Source organism: Pleurodeles waltl, chromosome 2_2, assembly GCF_031143425.1.
Source record: "Pleurodeles waltl isolate 20211129_DDA chromosome 2_2, aPleWal1.hap1.20221129, whole genome shotgun sequence".
Classification (NCBI taxonomy): Eukaryota; Metazoa; Chordata; class Amphibia; order Caudata; family Salamandridae; genus Pleurodeles; species Pleurodeles waltl.
Genome location: NC_090439.1, coordinates 634,704,466 through 634,730,040, shown reverse-complemented (window position 1 = coordinate 634,730,040; position 25,575 = coordinate 634,704,466).

Here is a 25,575-nt window from a genome sequence, read left to right as displayed (position 1 = left end):
GCACCTCAAGTAGAAGGTGTGGCACCTGCGAGTGCTGCTTGTGAGGAATGTAAACAATCCAGTCTTCTGCCATATTGGTAATTTGCTGCTTTTAACACTGGTTCTTTGCTCGACTCCTGACCACTTCTTTCTGAAGGGTTTCTGTAGCATGCCCTAAGTCACTTAAAGTGAAGGCATCAGCATCCATGATACTCAGGTGGAAAGTCTACTTCCCAAACACCCGCAGTTCTCACCTGATTCACCTCCGCTGTAGTGTCATGGAAGAAAATGTAAATATCCTCACTCTCCTACCAGAGTCTCCAGCAGTTCACTCAAATTCACAAATAAACTAAAAGACACCCAAGGGGAGAAGGGCAAGGGGGTTCAGAAACACATGCTAGTGGTGTAGTAGATTTTGATGTGCTTCTGATTGTGGCTCATACAGGACACTTTACTGACTACCACCTTGGAAGCTGCAAAATACACACAAAATAGTATAAACTTTCTAAATAGCCTCAGATTAAATATTCAAATAAAGGTTTTTAGTAATTTAACTCGGTTTGAATAACTGTCAGAATATCTTATCTAGCTCAGCTAGGGTTTCTCTCACATCTCAAATCTTTTTAATAATTTTCCTAAAAGGTAAATAACGTAAATCAATATGACTTCTAGTTTAGAAATTAATTTATAACATGTCCAAATAAACACGAACCTAGCACAAAAGGAGTGTCAGCAGAAATAAAACAAACCTTCAATGGTAATGAAGAGTTAATTTTTGTAAAAATAAGGAATCCAAATAAGAAAAATAAAAGTTTGGCGGCTTGGGTCAAAGCTAATTTAGCTCTGTGTAAACAATGTTATTTATAGCCTTTCTTAGGCCAACATTTATACTTTTTTAGCCAGCATTTGTGCCATTTTGTTACATCAGAGCCGCACAAAGTTACAAAACACAATTATGGCCCTGATTTATACTTTTTTTGCATGGCATTTGCGTCATTTTCTGACGCACAAGCGGCACAAGCTTACAAAACACAGGGGCATATTTATACTCCGTTTGCGCCGAATTTGCGTCGTTTTTTTCGATGCAAATTCGGCGCAAAACTAACGCCATATTTATACTTTGGCGTTAGACGCGTTTAGCGCCAAAGTATGAGGAATGAGCGTCATTTTTTTGCGTGAACGCCTTCCTTGCGTTAATGAGATGCAAGGTAGGCGTTCCCGTCTAAAAAACTGACTGGGACGCAAATGCGTCGTATTTATACTCCCGGGCAAAAATCACGCCCGGGAGTGGGCGGGGCAAAAAACCCCGCATTTGCGCCTCTTTTTAACGCCTGGGTCAGGGCAGGCGTTAAGGGACCTGTGGGCTCAAAATGAGCCCACAGCTGCCCTCCCATGCCCCCAGGGACCCCCCCTGCCACCCTTGCCCACCCCAGGAGGACACCCAAGGATGGAGGGACCCATCCCAGGGACATTCAGGTAAGTTCAGGTAAGTATAATTTTTTTTTTTTTAATATTTTTTTTTGGCATAGGGGGGCCTGATTTGTGCCCCCCTACATGCCACAATGCCCAATGACCATGCCCAGGGGACATAAGTCCCCTGGGCATGGCCATTGGGCAAGGGGGCATGACTCCTGTCTTTACTAAGACAGGAGTCATGTAAATGGCGTCTGGGCGTCGTTAAAAATGGCGCAAATCGGGTGGAGGCGATTTTTTTGCCCCAACCTGACTTGCCCCATTTTAAGACGCCTTAACGCCATTTTCCCCAACGCCGGCGCTGCCTGGTGTACGTGGTTTTTTTCCACGCACACCAGGCAGCGCCGGTCTGCTAGCGCTGGCTAACGCCATTCAATAAATACGGCGCCCGCATGGCGCTTCAGAATGGCGTTAGCCGGCGCTAATCTTTTTGGCGCAAAACTGCGATAGCGCAGTTTTGCGTCAAAAAGTATAAATATGGCCCACAATATTTTGTAAGTTTGCGCTGCTTTTGCGTTAAAAAATGACGCAAATACGGAACAAAAAAAAGTATAAATCAGGGCCTATATTTTGTAATTTTGCGCCACTTTTGCATAAAAAAATTATGCAAATGCAGCGCTAAAAGAATATAAATTTGGGCCTTAGTGTCCTCTAGAGGTCAATGATGATAATTCTTTCTACCCATCAGAAAAATAATTAAACAAAATGAAAAGTTTTCACTTTCATGAAGAAAGAAATACATTACACCACAGTAGGGTTGTGTAATTTGTGAGCCTTTGGGAAGTAAGACGTGTATTTCTGAGTTGCCTAAATATCTAGAGGACACAGAAGTGAGGAAATACTTATTACTTTCCTTGGAAGATACTGATCAGTTTCATTTTCACCTAGTTCTGAAGACACTATGGGATGGAACTCTGCCTTTGTTTATTTAACTTAATGAGAGCAAGTTAGGATTTGAAACTTAAATTATTATTGTGAAGCTTGCTCTTTGCCACAACCTGTAAACTGGTGTGTATATGTTTTAAATGCTGTAATTTGGCACTCGCGGGGTGTGAAGAGTTCTTTATTTCTAGAACTACAAAGAAAACAAAACAGACGTGTTTCAGCTATGCAGCTTCATCAGTGTCAAACATGTTCAGGAATTTCGCTCCGCTATAAAATGCGATTGGGGTCAGTCTTGTCATGGACATCAACATTGGACTAACAAACAAAAGTCCTCATATATTTTCTGTGGCAGCCATTGTGCAACATTTTCTCTAATCAAATAAATATCCATTGTATTCCTGTGATTGTGTCAAAATTTGTACATTAAATGCTAAGAACAATTTCTACATTTAAGACGCTTCCTTCATTTCATTACATTATTACGTAGCTGCCACCCAGCCTTGTTCTTCATTGTAATAATAACTCTTGTCTTTCCCAAGCCTACAATCGTATTAATCAATGGGAGCCACATCCTTTTCAAATCGCATTTCATCCACCATTACTGGGTTACAAAAGAAAGCTCAAACATATTCATAAGTCACAACGAAACTCATGTGGAGACATAGAGAAGTACTGTGGAATATCAAACAGGTAGTTTGAAGACGGCCATCTTGGTTGAGTCTTATTGATAATTTTATGTTTTAAACACCCACAACAATCATTCATGGGGCTGGCAGGCATAATCCTGATAAAATTTCTCCTTGATTTGTTAATATGGGGATTCCACTCAACTAGTACAGAACTGAGATATTTGACCCATGTCATGGTCATGGGCAGTGCAAAGCCTCCCCGTGGCTCCAGTCACAGGCAAAAAGCTGAGATGTAACTAGTCAGGTGGCACTGGGTTCAGTGCCGCCCTGGCGGAGTACAACTCAGACTGCTGTCAGCCTGCCAAGAACAATGTTCCTGGTGGGGGTGGTGGTCCCCTGGTGTTTGTATGTCATTTTATATTCATTTTATGATTTTTTTACATTCCTCTTATGACATTGATATTCACTGAACTTCATAACATTAAGGATATGAGTTGTTTATTCAGTTGAGCATTGATTAGTATATAAATGTAATCTTGTCATCTTCGAGATGCTGTGATTTCTTTCCTTCATTTTGGCAGTGAAAAGACAATCATCGTTGATTTGATACTTTTCTGAGGGCAGGTTTTCTGTATTTCTGTTTTGTAGTACTTTTAGTTCCAATAGACCCAGTGGATAGACCTAGTGGATGTGATATTCAGTTGGAGGGCCCAGACATGTAACTGGATTAAGGGACAGCATTAGCTCTGGTGTCACCAATTGCTACAGACGTGTTTAGCAACCTCCTCATGACCTCCTTCTCCACTAATTCCCTTACTACCACTCTCCAACAGTGCCCATCATCTCTCCATATTCCTCCTCTGACTTAACTTTCATTTTTTTAAATAACTACTCATAGTTCATTCATTGTCAGGCCTGAAGGCTACTACCTTTTTGCAGCAGTGAAATGGACACAAAGTAAGTCTCTACTTCCCTGTGAACCAAGCCTGACCCACCAGGACAAAGGGATGAAACTTGATCAAGTCAGACACCAGCCTCCCTTCTGACGACATTGGGGTTGTCTTTCCCCCTTCTAGAAAGTAAATAACAAGACTTTCAAGCTTAGAGCATTTACAAAGATTGTTTTCCAGAATAATATGACCGACTCCTGTGTTACCTAATGTCCCATATTCCTTAGTTAATTAGGTGGTTCCCTTTTTTGGCTGAAATTCAATATTCACCATATCTATGATACAGACCACAGAACTGTAAATTCATGAAAACTCTTACAAAGATACATTTACTATATATATATATATACATATATATATATGAGTAAGGATCATTGACCTACTATCACCTACCTAGATTGCCTAAACTCTGGGTTTGTAAGTAGCTGAATACTAACATAAACAATAGTCCTTCTGGAAAATGTATCACAAGTTCGTAATTCAGTTCTATAAATCATTCATAGTTTTAAATCAATGTTCATCTCCTGGTATTATCAGTGTTCACCAATTTATCAAACTTTGTACAACAATAATATGTTTTACTCCTAGTATTGTCAATGTTTATCAATTTATCACAAATAATAACATGTTTCTTTTCCTTTTCAGCAAAATAAAAACTGTTGAATTCACCAGTTCCTTCAACAGGAATCTACAGTATAAGTTAAGTACTCTTTTATACTTTAGTAAAAGTCTGAATTATGTTACCCAGTGTGAAGAGATTGTAGCTTTCCATGATGTTCCTTTTGTTTTTCAGGTCACCGTGAGGACCAAAATGCGCGCCACAGGAAAAAAAGGAAACCTGATGATATCCATTGCTAGGAAGATGGAGCTATGGCGGAGAATCGTGGACAGGGTCAACGCCGTGGGACAGCACCCCAAAACAAGGGATGACATCAGGAAGAGGTGGAACGACTTATGTGAGAACGTACGTCCCATAGCAGCAAGACATCAGCTCGCAGTACAGATCACTGGCGGTGGACCCCACAACAACTAACAACATGGGAGGAGCAAGTTTTGGCAATCATGAATCCCGAGGGACCAGCAGGAGTAGGAGGAGGACTGGGCTCTTGTAAGTCAACGCTATACTACTATCACCCCCTTTACCTCCATGCCATCACATACACTAACTCTCACTCCCATCACTCCACCACTTCCCACACACCCCACCATCACATCTCACTCATCCCCATGCCGAGCCCTGTATGCAACACCAATGCATGGACACCCCTTACAGACCTGCATGGTCACCTATCACCACTGCATGCACACTAGAGACAATCACCTAGCCCACCAAATAACAACTCACACAAGGCAAAGCTGCCAGGGCAATTACAACCATAGAGGGCAACCCACTCATGCACAATATGTCACACTGCATTTACATCCCCACAAGTAACCCACCCAATGTCACCGGCTAAGAGGAGTAGGCAACATCCAGTCCCCCCCCCCCCAGAAGAGGCCCACAGTGATGACAGAAGCCCTGGTCGCCTGAATCTGGATGACCAACCTGGCCCATCAGGGATCTACGAACAGTCGGTTACCAAGGAACAGTCTCACACCACCACAGAGCCTCCCCCTCACAAAACACCACCACTGCACCCATCCAGTGGGCCCATACCTCTGTCCCGAGGACACGTTAATCAGCAGTGTGTCCACCACTATAGGGACGCCGGGCCACCCCACCAACACAGCCTGATCAGGGACCTGGGGCCAGTGGCAGTGAATACACGGTTCAGGGCACAGAGGCACAGGAGAACATGGAAGCTCGGAGGACTGCTGTGCGACAGGGGGAGGACAGGCCCAGGGAACTGACTCTCTAGGAGGCACTCCCTGCGATCCTGGGAACATACCAACATTCCCAGGATACACTGGGCAAGATACTGGACAAGTTGCAGGAGAACATGCAATTGCAGGAGGGACAGTACCTGGGGATCAGGGAGGACTTGAAGGACATCAACACCACCCTGGTCTCGATTTCAGGGGTGCTGGCAGACATGGCCAACACTTTGAGGGAGGCAGTGGTACACCACCGGGCCCCTGATACTAGCCATACCACCGAACAGCCCTCCACCTCCGCTACCTCTAGTGGACAGGAGGCCCTGCCACAGGAACAACAGGCCACCAGCACCCCTCCCTCTGCAGAAGGATAACCACCATGCAAACATTCCCTGCGATCCAGGCAAAAGCCAGAGACTATTGCCAAGACCCCTGCCAAGAAATAAGACTCTCCTGAATGTCACCCTTGTGTCTCACTCTGTCACCCTGCCCACCTTGAACTGCCATTGCTCCCTTTCCTATGCCCCCTTAGACAATGCACCTGTGAGACAAATCGACTGGACTCTAAACTGGACTTTCCTGCATCATCACCCCAGCCCATTGCACGTGCCCCTCTACATCTTAGCACCTTACTAAACACCGTTTGAAAAAATACAAGTATGGAGTATGTCAAATGATTCAAGGATCCACTGCTGCCACACGCCCATCTCCAGCCTTCTCCTCCTGCAGAAAAAGGCACATGGCGACGCAAGGCAAGGTTGTGCAACGTACAGCATGCCACAATGATCTGGCAGACCTTCTTGGGTGAGTATCACAGGGATCCACCTGTCAGATGGAAGCAACAAAATCTGGCCTTCAGGAGGCCAAAGGTCCTCTCTATAATCCTTCTTGTTCGCCCATATGCCTCATTGTAACGTTCCTCAGCCCTTGTCCTGGGATTCCTCACAGGGGTCAGTAACCATGAGAGGCTGGGGTAACCAGAGTCACCTGCAAATATCGGGGGTCATTCTGACCCTGGCGGCCGGTGACCGCCAGGGTCACCGACCACGGGAGCACCGCCAACAGGCTGGCGGTGCTCCCAAGGGCATTCTGACCGCGGCGGTTCAGCCGCGGTCAGAAAGGGTAAACCGTCGGTCTCCCGCCGGTTTACCGCTGCCCCATTGAATCCTCCATGGCGGCGGAGCGCGCTCAGCCGCCATGGGGATTCAGACACCCCCTACCGCCATCCTGTTCATGGCGGGAAACCCGCAATGGCATGGGCACTGCAGGGGCCCCCGTAAGAGGGCCCCACAAAGTATTTCAGTGTCTGCTTTGCAGACACTGAAATAAGCGACGGGTGCAACTGCACCCGTCGCACCCCTGCAACTACGCCGGCTCAATTCTGAGCCGGCGTCCTTGTTGCAGGGGCATTTCCGCCGGCCCAGCGGAAATGTTTGAATGGCCGCCGCGGTCTTTTGACCGCGGTGCGGTCATTTGTCGGCGGTACCTTGGCGGACGGCCTCCGCCGTCCGCCAAGGTCTGAATAACCCCCATCGACTGTTAGTCACACAATAACCCTTAGGGCCCACACCATACCCATACACCAACATATACTGGGTGGGAACCAGGGCTTACCTATTAGCCACACCCTATGCCTTCGGAGTTGGGCCATCACATTTTGGATGCTGCTATTCCTCAGGATAAAAAGCATCATGCACAGACGAAGGATGCTTTGCATTGACGTGGGAGATGTACTGGTCCGCCAGTCACACCATCTGCACATTCATGGATTGAAAGCTCTTTCGATTTATGAACACCTGTTCATTTCGCCGGTGGGGGAACAAATGCAATATGTGTTCCATCAACAGCACCAATAATGTTGGGAATATGGCCCATTGCATAGAAATCAGCTTTCACTGTGGCCAAATCCTCCACCTGGGGAAAACGATGTAGCTGCACACATGTTTAATCAGGGCAGACAACACTCTGGTCAGCACTATTGAGAACATTGGCTGAGACATTTTTGCAGCCAAGCCCACTGTCATTTGGAAGGAGCCAGTTGCCAGGAAATGGAGCACTAATAGCACTTGCAGAAGAGGGGGGATCCCGGTGGGGTGACGGATACAGAGATTAGGTCAGGCTCCAATTGGGCACACAGCTCCGTGATTGTGGCCCTGTCAAGTCTATAGGTGAGGATAATGTTCCTGTTCTCAATTGTTGCCAATTCCACCAGGGGTCTGTACACGGGGGTATGTCTCCATCTCCTATTCATCCGCAGCGGACGCAATCTAGGGGGCAAAAGAGTGAGCAGCTGGCCATTATCTCTACATTCCAACCACTACAGTTCAATGCATGTTCTGATTGTAACAGTAATTTGTTGGAGATGACCAAATGGTGCATTTGCGTACTGTGATGCAGTTAGGATTTATGTCCTGCACCCCCTTTTTAAAATGGCATCCGCCTGTCCTGTATGGAGGGACAGGTGGAAATGAGGTAATTCCACTGTTGTACGGCATTGTGGGAGGTCATTGGTTATCACTGGGCCCTATGGGGTACAGTGGACAATGGTGATGTACGCCGGCGGTGACGGTGTGCACCGCCGTGGATGTGACCGCCAATTTCTAGCTGTGCACTCACTCGCTACCTGACCTTCAACAGGAGAGGACCTACACTGCAAGTGCTGCTGTGACCTCTGTCTGGAACCGACAATGGCTCGTGTCACTGGGGAAAGGGCCCCTGCCTTCACCTTGGCGGAGTTGGAGAGACTAGTAGATGGGGTCCTACCCCAGTACCGACTGCTGTATGGGCCTCCAGACCAACAGGTGAGTACACTGTGAGCAGCATGCATGGTGGGCCATGTCTGTGCTAATGAGGAGGGGGAGGGGCGAGGTGAGCCATGAGTGTAACAGGCAGGACGGTCAGACTAATACCTTTCTCTGTGTCTATTTCCCTGCAGGTCATCTCCCATCAAAAGAAAGGTATATAGCATGCTATTGTGAAGGACATGCGGACCCTGGGGGTCTATGGCAGGCAGGGCACCCACTGTTGGAAACGGTGGGAGGACCTGAGACGCTAGGCACGGAAGACAGCGGAGGCCCAGCTCGGGATGGCCTCCCAATGAGGAAGGTGTGCCCATCGAACCCTGACCCCCAATGGCCTGCATACTGGCGGTGGCATATCAGGAGCTAGATGGGCACTTGGGAGCATCACAGCAGCTACAAGGGGGTGAGTACAGTGCCCATCATTATACCTTACGCCTGGTGGGGTGGTATCTAGGTGGGGAGTGTGGGCCCAATGGGTGCCCCTAGGCCAGGCCTGGCATTGCAGGGTAGGTCCCATGTAGGGAAGGGTTCTGATGTGAAAGTACACCTACCAAGCTAGTAGGCATCCACTACTGTGCAGGGGTCTGTGGGTCTGAGGTATGCTGCAATTTGAGCCTATATAGGTGTGCCTATCTATGGGCTGGTGACTAGCATTGTGACTGGTAGTGCATTGCCTACTACGTAGGGCTGTTCCCTGTGTGTGAGTGTGTTGTGTATGCCAACAATGGTGTTGGTGGCGCCATTGACCAAGTGTATCCTTTGTCTCTTCCCCCCATTTTTGTTTTGTCACCCTGTTCTTATGTGCATTTGCATCATCTGGCGGAGGAGCAGGCGCACCGGCAACGGAGGGAGCTGCATCCCACAGGACCCAGGAGGCAGAATCCACCAGCTACAGGTACAGCCACCACCCCCGTACCAGCACCGCCCTCCCAGCAGCCCCTCAGCGAGTTTCCAGGGCTCGCTCACCCAGAAGGGTGGGTATCTCCTTTGCCCCAGGCACCTCAGACCCTGTCCCAGTTAGCCCTGCTGCCCTGAGTGAAGAGGCTATTGACCTTCTGCGATCCATCCTTGTTGGGCAGTCAACCATTGTGAATGCCATCCGGGGGCTGGCAGCTCATTTGCAATAAACAAATGCATTCCTGAAGGGCATTCACTCTGGCATTGCGGCCCAAACCTCCCTCCTCCAACTTCTTCTACCCAGTCCCAATCCCCTCAACCCCAACCTATCCCAAGCACGTCTTCAGACCAGCATGCCCCAGGCTCCTCAGGCCCTGCCTCAGTTAGCCCTGCTACCCTGAGTGAGGAGGCTATTGACCTCCTGCAATCCATCTCTGTTGGGCAGTCAACCACTGTGAATGCCATCCATGCGCTGGCAGCCCAAATGCAACAGACAAATGCATTCCTGGAGGGCATTCACACTGGCTTGGCGGACCAACATAGATCAATCCAGGCTCTGGCCTCCTCTCTGATGGCAGCCTTTGTCCCTGTTTCAAGACTCCCCCTCCAACTTCATCTTCCCAATCCCATTCCCCTCAACCCCAACTTATCCCAAGCACACAGTCAGACCAGCATGCACCCAGGACAACACACAAGAGTGGTCATGGCAAACATAAGCACCACACTTAATTCCACAGGCACTCACACAAACAAACATCCAGAAGCAGACATCCGACATCCACTGCCTCCACTGTGGCCCCCTCCTTCTCCTTGTCCACCTCCCTCCCACTCACACCTGCATGCACTACATCCTCATCCACTACCACCATCACCAGCACACTTATCAGAACACGCCCCTCACTGGCAGTCACCATCCCCACATCCATGCACACATCCCCTGTGTCCTTTCCCACTGTGTCTGTGCCCCCTACTCCCAAAGTACCCAAATGCAAGCACTCAGACACCCAACAGCCATCTACCTCACAAAAGCATCCAGCCATGCACTGCAGCCAAACACAGCAGACTGACCCCTCCTACCACCACTCCCTCTTCCACCACTCTCAAACCATCTCCCTCTTCTCGCCCCAATGTCCCTATGAAGCTTTTCCTCACCAATATTGACCTCTACCCTAGCCCCCGACCCCGTCCCTCACGTCAGGCCAGGGTGGTCAAAAGCCAGGCAAGCACCTCAGCCACCCAGTCCACGGGCACTATAGTGTCCACAGCTACTCCAGGTGGGAGGGGATCCCGGCACCAGGCAGCCACACTGAAAGGGTGCCTGCACCAAGTGCTGCAAGGAAGGGCAAGGAGGCACCCCAGCTGCTGCAATGAAGGGCAAGGAGGTACCCCCAGCTGCTGCAATGAAGGGCAAGGAGGCACCCCCAGCTGCTAAAAGGAAGGGCAAGAAGCAATCCCCGGCTGCTGAAAGGAAGGGCAAGGGGCAGTCCCCAGCTGCTGCCAAAAGGAGTAAGGAGCCATCCCTCACTGCTGGCAGGAAGGGCAAGGGGCCTGCACCAGCAATCAGAAAGAACAAGAGGGCTGGGATTCAGTCAGAGCCCCCACCACCAACCATGGTGGTTCAGCCGTCTGAGGCAGCAGGGGATGGGCTGGAGCCTCCCCCCACCACTGCCAGCACCGCCACCAGCGCCACCACCAGTACCGCCAGCAGCACCACTGCCAGCAGCAGCCCCATTGGGCAGCCATCTGAGGCTGCAAGGGATGGGCAGGAGCCTCTCCCCATCATTGCCAGCACCACCACCTGCACCACAGCCAGCAGCAGCAGCCCCAGTGGGCAGCCGTCCGTGGCTGAATGGGAAGGGCTGGAGCCTCCCCCCACCACTGCCAGCACCGGCCTCAGCACCACTGTCAGCAGCAGCAGCCTCAGTGTGCAGCCATCCGAGGCTGCAGGGGATGGGCTTTAGCCTCCCCCACCACTGCCAAGATGGCCAGCAGCACTACCGCCAGCAGCAGCCCCAGTAGGCAGCCATCTGAGACTGCAGGGGAAAGGCTAGTGCCTCCCCCCACCACTGCCAACACTGCCAACACTGCCACCAGCACTACTGCCACCAGCACCACCACCAGCAACAGCAGCCCCAGTGGGAAGCTGTCTGAGGCTGCAGGGGAAGGGCTGGAGCCTCCCCCCCACCACGGTTAGCTCCACCATTAGCAGCACCACTGCCACCACTGAGCAGCCATCACCACGGGCGGACAGTGTGTAGTCCTGCGTCCATGGGCAGTTGTGCGTCCTGGCCCACACAAATCCTGTGGATCTGACACCCAGGTGAGAGACTGTGACCTTGCACTCCCCAAGATCTGCACCACAGGACACGATGCCCCCTCCAGAACTAGTTGAGAAGCCATCCACTCACCCCATCCTCCCCAGGATGAAGCTCACTGGGCACAATGCCCCCTCCAGAACCAGTGGAAGAAGCCATCCATTCACCCCATCGCCCCCAGGATGTAGCTCACTGGGCACAATGCCCCCTAGAGAACCAGTGGAAGAAGCCATCCACTCACCCCATCCTCCCCAGGATGAAGCTCACTGGGCACAATGCCCCTTAGAGAACCAGTGGAATAAGCCATCAACTCACCCCATCCTCTCCAGGATGAAGCTCACTGGACACAATGCCCCCTCCAGAACCAGTGGAAGAAGCCATACACTCACCCCATCCTCCACAGGATGAAGCTCACTGGGCACAATCCCCCCTCCAGAACAAGTGGAAGAAGCCATCCACTAACCCCATCCTCCACAGGATGATGCTCACTGGGCACAATGCCCCTCCAGAACCAATGGAAGAAGTCACCCACAGGAGAGACTGTGGCCTTGCACTCCCCAGGACCAAGCAGTAGGCAAATCACCCACTTGAAAGACTGTGGCCTTGCACTCCCCAGGACCAAGCAGTAGGCAAATCACCCACTTGAAAGACTGTGGCCTTGCACTCCCCAGGACCAAGCAGTAGGAAAATCACCCATTTGAGAGACTGTGGCCTTGCACTCCCCAGGATCAAGCACAGGGCATGTTGCCCCCTCCAGGACCAGTGGCGTTGTACCATCTCCCGGCTGAGGTGCCCCCCCCATTCCCCACCCCCTGAGTTGCCTGGCTATTTTTGACCTGGTGCCCCTGCAGTGTTCTCTCAGTGTTGTTGCAGGAGAAAGGTGGGGCCTTGGACTATATGAATTGGCCCTGTGCCCACAGACATTGGGGTCTGGGCAGTGTCCCAACATTTGTAAATATATATATACTTTTTTATTTGGATGCACGTTTCTATACTATTTTATCTTATTACACTCACTTTAATCAATTCCTTTCATCCTTGCATTATTCCTGAGGGGTACGGGCTACATATGTAATGCTACTGCATCTGTTTGTGTGTATGGTGTTGGGGGTGTTGCGTGTGTGTGTCACTCTCTTTTTCCTCCCCCCTCCCCTGTGTGCTAGGAGGCAGTACTCACCGTGGTCATCTTCGTCAGAGTTTGTGTTTGTAATGGAGCAGAAGGTAGCAGAGCATGGGCAACACATGCAACTCGGGCTCCATGGCGGCGTGGTTCTTCCCTGAGTCTCCAGAGGTGAGTCATTTGACTTCTGAGCTCTGTTTCCGCCAGGCTTTTGATGTCATTGGTACCGCCCCGGAAAATGTGGCGGATTGGTGTCTCATAATACAGTGGGCGGAACATTGTCTTCCGCTTGGCTGTAGGCAGTTACTGACGTGGTGCCTGTTGTTTCGCCCTGGCGGTCGGTGTGTTAAAGTGCTGTCTGTCTGAGCGGTTTCCATCGGTGTCATAATTTAATATTTATTACTGACGGCCTGTTGGTGGTATTACTGCCACTTTATCACCGACCGCCAGGGTCGTAATGAGGGCCTAAATGTCCAATACAGCATCTCACTGAGAATTTTCAGTACGTTCAGGCAAGATACAGCTGGTCTCAGAATGAATTCAAGACGTCAGCAAAAAGAATAGGACAAAATGTGTCTGAGCGAGTAGAGAGTCTAGCGAGCAATGCCAGTCTAGCAATTCTAGTGAGTGTGGCCCTCTATCTTAGTCTGGGAACACTCTTTTAAAACATTATACATTGCAACACATTTTAAAGCTTGAGTAGATAATCTTCGGCTCTTGCCAATCAGAGCTTGAAGTATTCATTTTAACACAACAGCTTCCGTCGAGATGGCAAGTTTCAACAAAGAACATTCTAAATACACAATATTTAACTATTATGCAAGTAGTAATGAAACACTTGATTTTCTTCCCACCAATCCATGTGCAAAGAACAGTTAGGTGAGCATGATACATATTTCAAATCACCCCATTTCTATTCTCACATATCTTTTTAACAAAGCCTATTTGTAAAGAAACAGTTTTTAAAACTAATCTAACATTATAGTAATTCCTATCATAGGTTATGTAGTCATGAAACAAAGCTCTAACACTCACTCTATTCATGTATTTTATATCATAGGACTTTTGTGTCATGAAATGTAATACTTATGAGCATGATACAGGTCAAAACTAAGAAAGAGAAAAGAACGAAGGAAGGAAAGAAATGGGAATTTGTCCTTGTCATGAGTTTGTGTAAGCTTCAAATAGAAAACCCATGTTTAAATTCAGTGTTTAGTTAAGTCCTAGAAAATCCCTTTGTGCAGATTAATAATAAAATGTTTTTAATCTTCTAATCAATTAATCAATCATAGCATTGTAAAGTGCAGCACCATCACCTCTAAGGATAGCTGGGCACTGAGAGTGCTGTGTCTCCATCGATAAGCCATTTTTTAAGTTTCCTTCTGAAGTCTGCCAGGGAGGGAGCTGTTTGGAGGTGGAGGGGCATGCTGTTCCAGGACTTGGCTGCTGTATAGGAGAAGGAATGCAAAAGCAACAGATGATGGATGGAATGCAGAACAAATCAAACATTCACCCCCAGTCACAGATCTGGGTTTAATCCATCAGTATTTTTGCTTGCCACCCCATTCCAGTTTGGACCCAGAAATGCAAATCAGTCTTGACCCTGTACAGGAGAAGGAATGGCCTCTGCTGCAGCTGGGATGGATGCGGGTGTGTGTGTGTGTGTGTGAGGTTTAGCGAGGAGGAGTGTAGTTGTCTTGCTGGGACGTAGAAACTCTGTCAATGGTTGAAGTAGGATGACCTTAGGTTGTGGAAAGCCTTGTATGCGAGTGTGTGTATTTTGAATTGGCTTCTCTTCTGGACAGGGAGCCAGTGGAGGTTCCTAAGGTGTGGGGTGATGCTTGAGTGCTTGGGGAAGTTGAGGATGAGGATCATAAAATAATTTTTCTCAATACTAACCCAGATTACAGCACCATAAACCTGCCAGGTCACTAAAAGTGTGATCCTGGGACAGATTTTTGTTGAATTTAAGCACTTAAGGAGCTGAGGCATTTACTTTGAAGCCCTATGGTGTATGAACTTTTGCTACTGTGTTCCTGACTAAATTGTGTAAATAGAGAAATACAACTCTGGCACTGAATGCTTCAGTGATATGTTCAATTGAAAGTTAAATGCACTGTATATGTATGATACCAATGTAAGCTACATTGGGTACATATTTAGTTAAGACTTAAAATGTTCTTAGTGTTGAAATGCATTGTGATTGAAGGTTTCTGCATTCGGTTAGTATAACACTTCAACAAAGCCAGCAGGCCCGAATGTGTTATTATACTTCTCCTATAGTACTCAGCACAGTGGATGGTTATTGTGTTTTTAAAGTTTAGGGCCTGCTGGTGTGTGGGCCCTTAGAGAGGCCTCTGGGATCGCACGATCAGGGTACACACAGGTGATACTTGACTTCTCGAACTTTCTTTGTTTTGCACACTTCCTATAGGTTAGAAGGCACTTTAGTGGTCGCCCCATATTTATCTGCCATCCTATATGTATTTAGTAATCTGTGCACGCGATTTCTTTTGAGATCAATAAAGTGTTTTCCGTTTATGAAACAAAATTGACTGGGCAGCAACGTAAGTGTTGTAAATGTTGTTTGTTGCATTGTTGAGCTCTGAGTCTTTAGCCCACAGCATCTTCTCTGAGAAAGTCGTGATCTGCTCTGCGAGTCCTGTGCTAAAAAGGGGTATTTTTTTGTATCCCGGTTTGGGGCTCTGCAGAACAGGAGTCCCAGGACACCATGGGCAAAAGATCCCAGTTGTTACATTTGGGGACCAGCACCTTCTGGCTGTTCTTGAACGCTCTCAACCAGATTTCCCAAAATTAGGAAACTCAAATATTAGAAAATGCAAAGAAAGCAGGAAAGTGCTAAGACAGAAAGGACAGACAATCTTAGACGTATATCACTTTATTAAATGACATTGTAACGTTGGTGGCAACAGAAGTAAAGAGTGGGAGGGCTTAAAAAAATCATACTCCCTGGCGAAGGGGCACAGCAGCAGGATGTAGGAGCACGAGGGAGCTGACAAAGGGAGAGCCCTTATCCTAGGGAAAATAATATTATAGTGGCAAAAGGGCTAAGGATTCGACCCGCAATTTATCTCGTTAAAAGAAAGGGCGGAGCGGCGGCTGCCCACTGCGTGAGAGGTGTGTCTGATTCTCTCTGCAAAAGAGCACAGGAGCATAGGCAGGAGTGCCGAGATAGGGGAGCGGGTGGTACGTGGGTCCCCGTGAACCATCCTAAAGCCAGTTACAGTGCAGGGACTGTATTATGCCCCGGTTCGGCGCGCGCTGCTGCCTGCCAAACCCGAGCTGCCTCGGTCGCGTCTGCGGGGGCTCGAGCGAGGCAGAGAGACTGTTGGACGGAGATTAAGCTGCCGGGCAGATGCGACTGCGGCGCTCTTCATCTTGATTGATTTTCAATTAAAGAAAACCTAATACGCTTACCTCGGTGTCTCCAGAGTTGAATACAACAACTCATTTGTGGCGACGAGCTGGTTTCTTACTACGCGTTTAACGTGAGGAGATTGAGACCATATTCCTTTGCACTTTCTTCGTGGGGAGCGTCCTCCACAGCAAGTTTCTAAAGAAAACAGGCGTATACTGGGCATTTCCTTCTGGAGGTTTGTGAATCTGCAAGTTGTGTTGGGGATATAGAACGTGTACTTACTTGTACTGGAAATGCCCATTTCAGGCGCCATCTTGGAAGTACTTCTTGCATGAATCTTTACTGAAATATTTCACCAGTAGAATTTTATTGTTACGTTGTTCACAGCACATTGACTTTGAACTTCACGTCTGGTCTTAAGTAATGCAGTCAGTCAATCCCCCACCACCGTTCTTGGAAACTCCTGGTGCTCCTCCTATTCCATGGAGACAGTGGTTTGATGGCTTTGAAACCTACCTGGGTGCCATAGGAGCCTCTCGTTTTCGCCCTGAAAGAAAGAAAAGTTTGCTTTTACATTCATTGGGGTATGAAGGGAGAGAGATTTTCAAACACTTACCTGAGCTACCGCAATTTGATGAGAAGAACTAGATGAATATTTGATGACTACCAAAATGTTGTCCACAAGATTTGATGTTTTACCTAGTCTAGTCGAGCACAAATTCTTCAAGCGTCAGCAATTTCAAAGCGAGGATGTTGATGCATATGTCAGTGCTCTAAGACAACTGGCTTCCAAGTGTGAATTTCAGGATTTTCAAGACCAACTCATAAGGGACCAGTTCATTGGTCATTGTTCAAATAAACATATTCAGCAGAAATTACTCACCATGGGAAATCCAACGTTGGATGAAGCTATCAAAGTAGCCAAGAGCATGGAGCATGCCCAGATCTCTTTGATGGAACTTTCTTCTAGCTCTACTGTGAAGGACTCGGATCCGCTTGCTTCATGTCAGTGTTGTTACAAAAAGGGGTGCAGCAAAGAATGCTGATATGAAGAAGAGTGACAATCCTTTTTTTAGATCTTCGAATATTTGTTTTAGATGTGGAAACATGCCTCATTTCAAAGATGGCAAGTCTTGTCCTGCAAAGAACGTTACGTGTAGAAAATGTAGTAAAGTTGGTCACTTTGCTAGAGTCTAGGGCCAGGTCACCCCGCAAATATGTTCTCTGCTGAAGAAGGGACTAACCCAGAAACACATGTGTCCAGAGATGCACAGTAAAGGCTGTACCTACTTAAAGGTGAAATATTGAAAAATTAATGGAGTTCGTTTTTTGAAGATACTACATCTACCATGATGCAATGGGGCAGATTAATTGCTGGGATGTCAGGCAGGTGCGCTCCTAACTGTTTGTGACTTTAAAGGCTCCCTTGAGCTACTGGGCTGACGAGCTCTGGAGCAGGCACCAGCATGCCAGGAAAGAGGTACTGAAACCGGGGGATTTATGGCAGCATTCCCAGCACCCCGCAAATATGTTCTCTGCTGAAGAAGGGACTAACCCAGAAACACATGTGTCCAGAGATGCACAGTAAAGGCTGTACCTACTTAAAGGTGAAATATTGAAAAATTAATGGAGTTCGTTTTTTGAAGATACTACATCTACCATGATGCAATGGGGCAGATTAATTGCTGGGATGTCAGGCAGGTGCGCTCCTAACTGTTTGTGACTTTAAAGGCTCCCTTGAGCTACTTGGCTGACGAGCTCTGGAGCAGGCACCAGCATGCCAGGAAAGAGGTACTGAAACCGGGGGATTTATGGCAGAATTCCCAGCACCCCGCAAATATGTTCTCTGCTGAAGAAGGGACTAACCCAGAAACACATGTGTCCAGAGATGCACAGTAAAGGCTGTACCTACTTAAAGGTGAAATATTGAAAAATTAATGGAGTTCGTTTTTTGAAGATACTACATCTACCATGATGCAATGGGGCAGATTAATTGCTGGGATGTCAGGCAGGTGCGCTCCTAACTGTTTGTGACTTTAAAGGCTCCCTTGAGCTACTGGGCTGACGAGCTCTGGAGCAGGCACCAGCATGCCAGGAAAGAGGTACTGAAACCGGGGGATTTATGGCAGCATTCCCAGCACCCCGCAAGTATGTTCTCTGCTGAAGAAGGGACTAACCCAGAAACACATGTGTCCAGAGATGCACAGTAAAGGCTGTACCTACTTAAAGGTGAAATATTGAAAAATTAATGGAGTTCGTTTTTTGAAGATACTACATCTACCATGATGCAATGGGGCAGATTAATTGCTGGGATGTCAGGCAGGTGCGCTCCTAACTGTTTGTGACTTTAAAGGCTCCCTTGAGCTACTGGGCTGACGAGCTCTGGAGCAGGCACGAGCATGCCAGGAAAGAGGTACTGAAACCGGGGGATTTATGGCAGCATTCCCAGCACCCCGCAAATATGTTCTCTGCTGAAGAAGGGACTAACCCAGAAACACATGTGTCCAGAGATGCACAGTAAAGGCTGTACCTACTTAAAGGTGAAATATTGAAAAATTAATGGAGTTCGTTTTTTGAAGATACTACATCTACCATGATGCAATGGGGCAGATTAATTGCTGGGATGTCAGGCAGGTGCGCTCCTAACTGTTTGTGACTTTAAAGGCTCCCTTGAGCTACTGGGCTGACGAGCTCTGGAGCAGGCACCAGCATGCCAGGAAAGAGGTACTGAAACCGGGGGATTTATGGCAGCATTCCCAGCACCCCGCAAATATGTTCTCTGCTGAAGAAGGGACTAACCCAGAAACACATGTGTCCAGAGATGCACAGTAAAGGCTGTACCTACTTAAAGGTGAAATATTGAAAAATTAATGGAGTTCGTTTTTTGAAGATACTACATCTACCATGATGCAATGGGGCAGATTAATTGCTGGGATGTCAGGCAGGTGCGCTCCTAACTGTTTGTGACTTTAAAGGCTCCCTTGAGCTACTGGGCTGACGAGCTCTGGAGCAGGCACCAGCATGCCAGGAAAGAGGTACTGAAACCGGGGGATTTATGGCAGCATTCCCAGCACCCCGCAAATATGTTCTCTGCTGAAGAAGGGACTAACCCAGAAACACATGTGTCCAGAGATGCACAGTAAAGGCTGTACCTACTTAAAGGTGAAATATTGAAAAATTAATGGAGTTCGTTTTTTGAAGATACTACATCTACCATGATGCAATGGGGCAGATTAATTGCTGGGATGTCAGGCAGGTGCGCTCCTAACTGTTTGTGACTTTAAAGGCTCCCTTGAGCTACTGGGCTGACGAGCTCTGGAGCAGGCACCAGCATGCCAGGAAAGAGGTACTGAAACCGGGGGATTTATGGCAGCATTCCCAGCACCCCGCAAATATGTTCTCTGCTGAAGAAGGGACTAACCCAGAAACACATGTGTCCAGAGATGCACAGTAAAGGCTGTACCTACTTAAAGGTGAAATATTGAAAAATTAATGGAGTTCGTTTTTTGAAGATACTACATCTACCATGATGCAATGGGGCAGATTAATTGCTGGGATGTCAGGCAGGTGCGCTCCTAACTGTTTGTGACTTTAAAGGCTCCCTTGAGCTACTGGGCTGACGAGCTCTGGAGCAGGCACCAGCATGCCAGGAAAGAGGTACTGAAACCGGGGGATTTATGGCAGCATTCCCAGCACCCCGCAAATATGTTCTCTGCTGAAGAAGGGACTAACCCAGAAACACATGTGTCCAGAGATGCACAGTAAAGGCTGTACCTACTTAAAGGTGAAATATTGAAAAATTAATGGAGTTCGTTTTTTGAAGATACTACATCTACCATGATGCAATGGGGCAGATTAATTGCTGGGATGTCAGGCAGGTGCGCTCCTAACTGTTTGTGACTTTAAAGGCTCCCTTGAGCTACTGGGCTGACGAGCTCTGGAGCAGGCACCAGCATGCCAGGAAAGAGGTACTGAAACCGGGGCATTTATGGCAGCATTCCCAGCACCCCGCAAATATGTTCTCTGCTGAAGAAGGGACTAACCCAGAAACACATGTGTCCAGAGATGCACAGTAAAGGCTGTACCTACTTAAAGGTGAAATATTGAAAAATTAATGGAGTTCGTTTTTTGAAGATACTACATCTACCATGATGCAATGGGGCAGATTAATTGCTGGGATGTCAGGCAGGTGCGCTCCTAACTGTTTGTGACTTTAAAGGCTCCCTTGAGCTACTGGGCTGACGAGCTCTGGAGCAGGCACCAGCATGCCAGGAAAGAGGTACTGAAACCGGGGGATTTATGGCAGCATTCCCAGCACCCCGCAAATATGTTCTCTGCTGAAGAAGGGACTAACCCAGAAACACATGTGTCCAGAGATGCACAGTAAAGGCTGTACCTACTTAAAGGTGAAATATTGAAAAATTAATGGAGTTCGTTTTTTGAAGATACTACATCTACCATGATGCAATGGGGCAGATTAATTGCTGGGATGTCAGGCAGGTGCGCTCCTAACTGTTTGTGACTTTAAAGGCTCCCTTGAGCTACTGGGCTGACGAGCTCTGGAGCAGGCACCAGCATGCCAGGAAAGAGGTACTGAAACCGGGGGATTTATGGCAGCATTCCCAGCACCCCGCAAATATGTTCTCTGCTGAAGAAGGGACTAACCCAGAAACACATGTGTCCAGAGATGCACAGTAAAGGCTGTACCTACTTAAAGGTGAAATATTGAAAAATTAATGGAGTTCGTTTTTTGAAGATACTACATCTACCATGATGCAATGGGGCAGATTAATTGCTGGGATGTCAGGCAGGTGCGCTCCTAACTGTTTGTGACTTTAAAGGCTCCCTCGAGCTACTGGGCTGACGAGCTCTGGAGCAGGCACCAGCATGCCAGGAAAGAGGTACTGAAACCGGGGGATTTATGGCAGCATTCCCAGCACCCCGCAAATATGTTCTCTGCTGAAGAAGGGACTAACCCAGAAACACATGTGTCCAGAGATGCACAGTAAAGGCTGTACCTACTTAAAGGTGAAATATTGAAAAATTAATGGAGTTCGTTTTTTGAAGATACTACATCTACCATGATGCAATGGGGCAGATTAATTGCTGGGATGTCAGGCAGGTGCGCTCCTAACTGTTTGTGACTTTGCTAGAGTCTGTCAATCCACTAGTAATAAGCAAGCTAATGTCACTTGCATAGTGGAGGCGGGGAAGAAAATAGAGAAGAATCTTTTGTAAAAGCCTTCCAAGACATGATTGTTGTGGTCACAGATAAAGTATTAGGGGTCAAGGAACATAACAAATGCATAGATCCCATGGTGGATATTTGAGTTGGGGATAAAATGCTTCGTTTATTGATGGATTCTAGTGCACGCATTACTATGATTTCATCAGATCTGTTCCATAATACTTAGGGTGACAGAAAGTTATTCTCTCCCGATAGGTCTCCGGTCTCGCATGAAGGCAGGAAAATTGAGTTTGAAGGTACATAGAAGACAGTTTAAAATCTATGTGGCATACAAGGGTTTGAACATTTTGGGGTGGTATCATCAGGGTTTGTCTGGTATGGTGCTGAAACCTGGAACCATAGAGCAAGTTTTGGTGGTGGAGAGTGCAGATTCCAAGACACCGTTTGAGGATGAGTTTCCTGGTATTTTTGCCCAGGGTTTGGGGAAGATTACAGGATTCAAGCATAGAATAAAGGTTAAGGATAGGGCCATTCCTGTAAGACATAAAGTCAGGTCAGTACCGTTTAGTTTAAGAGAAGATCTTAAATCTGAATTGAACAAGCTTCAACAGAATGGTGTAATTGAGCCAATTGAGTCCAGTTTGTGGCTTTCTCCTTTGGTTGTTGCCTGTAAACGTAATGGAGACCTGCGTTTATGTGTGGATCTCAGGAGTCTCAATAAGGAAATATGGGTAGACTCGTATCCTTTACCCAAGATCAGGGACCTACTTGAAGGGCTCAAGGGCTCAGTATGGTTTTCAAAGATTGATCTGGCGTCTGCATATCACCAGGTTGAACTGGATGAGGATTCGCGCCATTACACCGCTTTCAATTCACCCTTTGGCACTTTTCAGTTTTGCAGGATGCCATTCGGGTTGGCTTCTGCTGCATCAGCATTCCAACGCATCATGCACAAAATTGTGGGGGAAATCCAAGGTATTCTAATCTTTCAGGATGATATGTTGATTCACACAAGGGGTTTAGAAGATCACAATGAGAAAATTAGATCAGTATTTAAAAATTTTCAGTCCTTTGGCGTCTGTGTAAAGAAGGAAAAATGTGAGTTTTATTTAAAAAAATAGAATTTTTGGCCCATTGTGTGTCTGGGGAAGGTATTACACCTCGTCCTGGGTTAGTAAAGGCGATTGTAGATTCCCCCAACCCTAAAGATGAGTTACGATCTTTTGTTGGCATGTGTGAATACTACTCAAAGTTAATTTCCAACTATGCTAGCAAAATGAAAGTTTTGTCCAATATTCTCAAAAGCAAAGTTCCGTTTAAATGGGACAGTGAATGTCAAACCATTTTCGAAAGGGTGAAGCAAGAGTTGGTGGACGCCAGACCACTGAGTCCTTACGACCCCAGCCAACTGTGTACCATTATGGTTGATGCTAGTAGGTATGGGTTGGGGGCTATGTTGTCGCAAGGTCTAGGAAAAGAGGAGAAAGTTATTAGTTATGCTTCTAGAGTCTTACGTGATCCTGAACTGAATTATTCAGTGATTGAAAAAGAATTGCTAGCATGCTTTTGGGCTAGCGAGAAATTTAGGAGTTATGTATGGGGCAGAAAATATGTAATTCAAACAGATCATAAACCGTTGGTTTACATTTTAAGTGGTGATAAAATTAACTATACAACCCCTCGTATTGCACGCCTCACCACAAAATTATTGCAGTATGACTTTCAGGTCAAGTATATTCCGGGGAAAGATAATTTCACAGCAGATTTTCTATCTCGTCTACCTATAAGTGAAGAAAGTAATCTTGATTTGGAGGATGATGTGGAAGATTGTTTCATAGCTGCAATTGATGCTGATGAGTCCAAGGTGTGCACAGAGACTGTGTGGAGGGAGGCTGAAAGCAGTGATGCGGTGTTGTCCATTGTTAAGCAGCATATAACCAATGGCTGGCCTAAAGAAAGAAATGTGAGTCCTGAAGTTCAGCCATATGTCAAGGTGGGTGATGAATTGTCAATTGAAAATGATATCATTTTGAGGAATGATAAATGTGTTCCCCCGTCTGAGATTCGTACAAGGTTGTTGGACCATGCTCATGAGGGTCATCTTGGTGCCACTATGACTAAGAGAGGTATTAGAGCACACTATTGGTGGCCTTCTATGGGCAAGGATGTAGAAAGAGTGGTTGGTGGGTGTGTGGTGTGTAATGGTGCAGAAAAAGGGTTGAAGATTGCAAAACCTCTATTACAACCCATATCGTTACCGGACAAGGCTTGGGTCAAAGTTGGGGTCGATATGGTTGGACCTTTCAATTTTCTCCCCAGCCAGATGCGTTATGCTTTTGTTTTCATGGATTATTTTAGTAAGTGGCCAGAAGTGCGTTTTTTTGCAAAGCCTACTGCTGGTAGTGCGATTCAGTTTCTCAAAGAGATTTTTTGGAGGGAAGGTTTTCCGGAAACCTTGATTTCGGATAATGGTGTAGTTTGTGGGTTATGACATGGAAATGTTTCTGAGAGAATCTGGTGTGAAACATTTGAAAAGTTCTCTATGCCATACTCAAACAAATGGTTTAGTAGAGAGAATGAATAGGGTGGTTGTGGAGTGTATCAAATGGGCTAAAGCAAGTAAGCTGGATGTGGAAGAAGCAGTTAATTCGATGTTGTGGTTCTATCGCACCACTCCACATTCTGTGACAAAAATGTCTCCTTTTGAACTTCTCAAAGGAAGACGTAGCACCTCAAGACTGTTTCCTGCATGGTTAGCCAGAGCTGTCTCTGGTAAAATTCCTGATTCTGTGAACAAGGACGGGGTGTTGGGTGAAGTAAAAAAATATCAAGAAAAGGTAAAAGCTAGGTATGACCTGAAGAATTCTGCAAAAAAACTCTCATTCCAACCTGGAGATCTGGTGCGCGTCAAGTTACAGACATTTGTGAGGAAAGGGGAAGCCTGCTATGGTTCTCCTGTGAGGGTGAAGAAAGTATGTGGTAATGCCATCATGGTTGAGGGTGGTCAATGGTGGAATATGGGGAAGGTTGTTAAGGTTAAGGATGCCGGTCACCGTGGAGAGGAAGGATGTGACTCCTCTGGGTCAGAGGGCATTCATCAGGAACACAATGTGTTTGACAATCATTTGTTAGAACCTGACACCTTGAGGAGGTCTGTCCGTGAGAAACGGGTACCGATCAAACTTAGGGAATATCATAGTATTTAGCAAGAATGTTTTAATTTTTTTTTAAATCTCATGGACACACTGATGTGATTGTTAAATGTTATGTAATGTATAGGTTATCCAATGCTCTTATGTTTTTGTTCTTATTTTTGTAAGTTGTCTTTTGTTAAAAAAAAAAAAAAAGAGATAATATGTTATGCCCAGGTTCGGCGCGCGCTGCTGCGTACCGAACCCAAGCTGCCTCGGTCGCGTCTGCGGGGGCTTGAGCGAGACAGAGAGACGGTTTGACGGAGGTGAAGCTGCCGGGCAGACCCGACTGCGGCGCTCTTCATCTTGATTGATTTTCAAACAAAGAAAACGTAATACGCTTACCTCGGTGTCTCCAAAGTAAGAGCAGCACTGAGTACCCCCTGTGACACATCACCAGAAAGGAAACACAGGAAACAAAATAAAAACTAAATTTTTAATTTGACATAATTGCAATTGTAATTGGTAACAATGAAGGAAACATTTTTACCATGACAATTTGAAGCCCTCAATAATGTAGCTGACATTTTATTAGTTGACTTTATTGCACACAACCCAGTGTATCACTCCAACTATTTTCCAGTGCTTCAGAGTGTCGAATTAAGAAAGAGAGGTTTATATTGCTATAGGTAATCTTTAGCGGCAATTGCTGTCCTACTGCTTTTCACAAATGATATATAATTAAAACTAGAGTGAAAAAGTGGTCTGCATGACTAGTTCTCAGTTAACTAAGAAAGGCTATCCTTTGCTGCTGTGACGTGTGACATAAAAGAAAAGGAAACGGATAAAATGGTTGAGTTCCCTATACATTTAGGCCCTCATAATGACCTTGGAGGGCGGCTACAGCCGCCCGCCAATATCTGACCGCCGTGCGGCCGTCAATGCAGCCGCACCCCGCCGCGGTCATTAGGAGATCTCCACTGGGCCGGCGGGAGGAAACATGGTTTCCACCC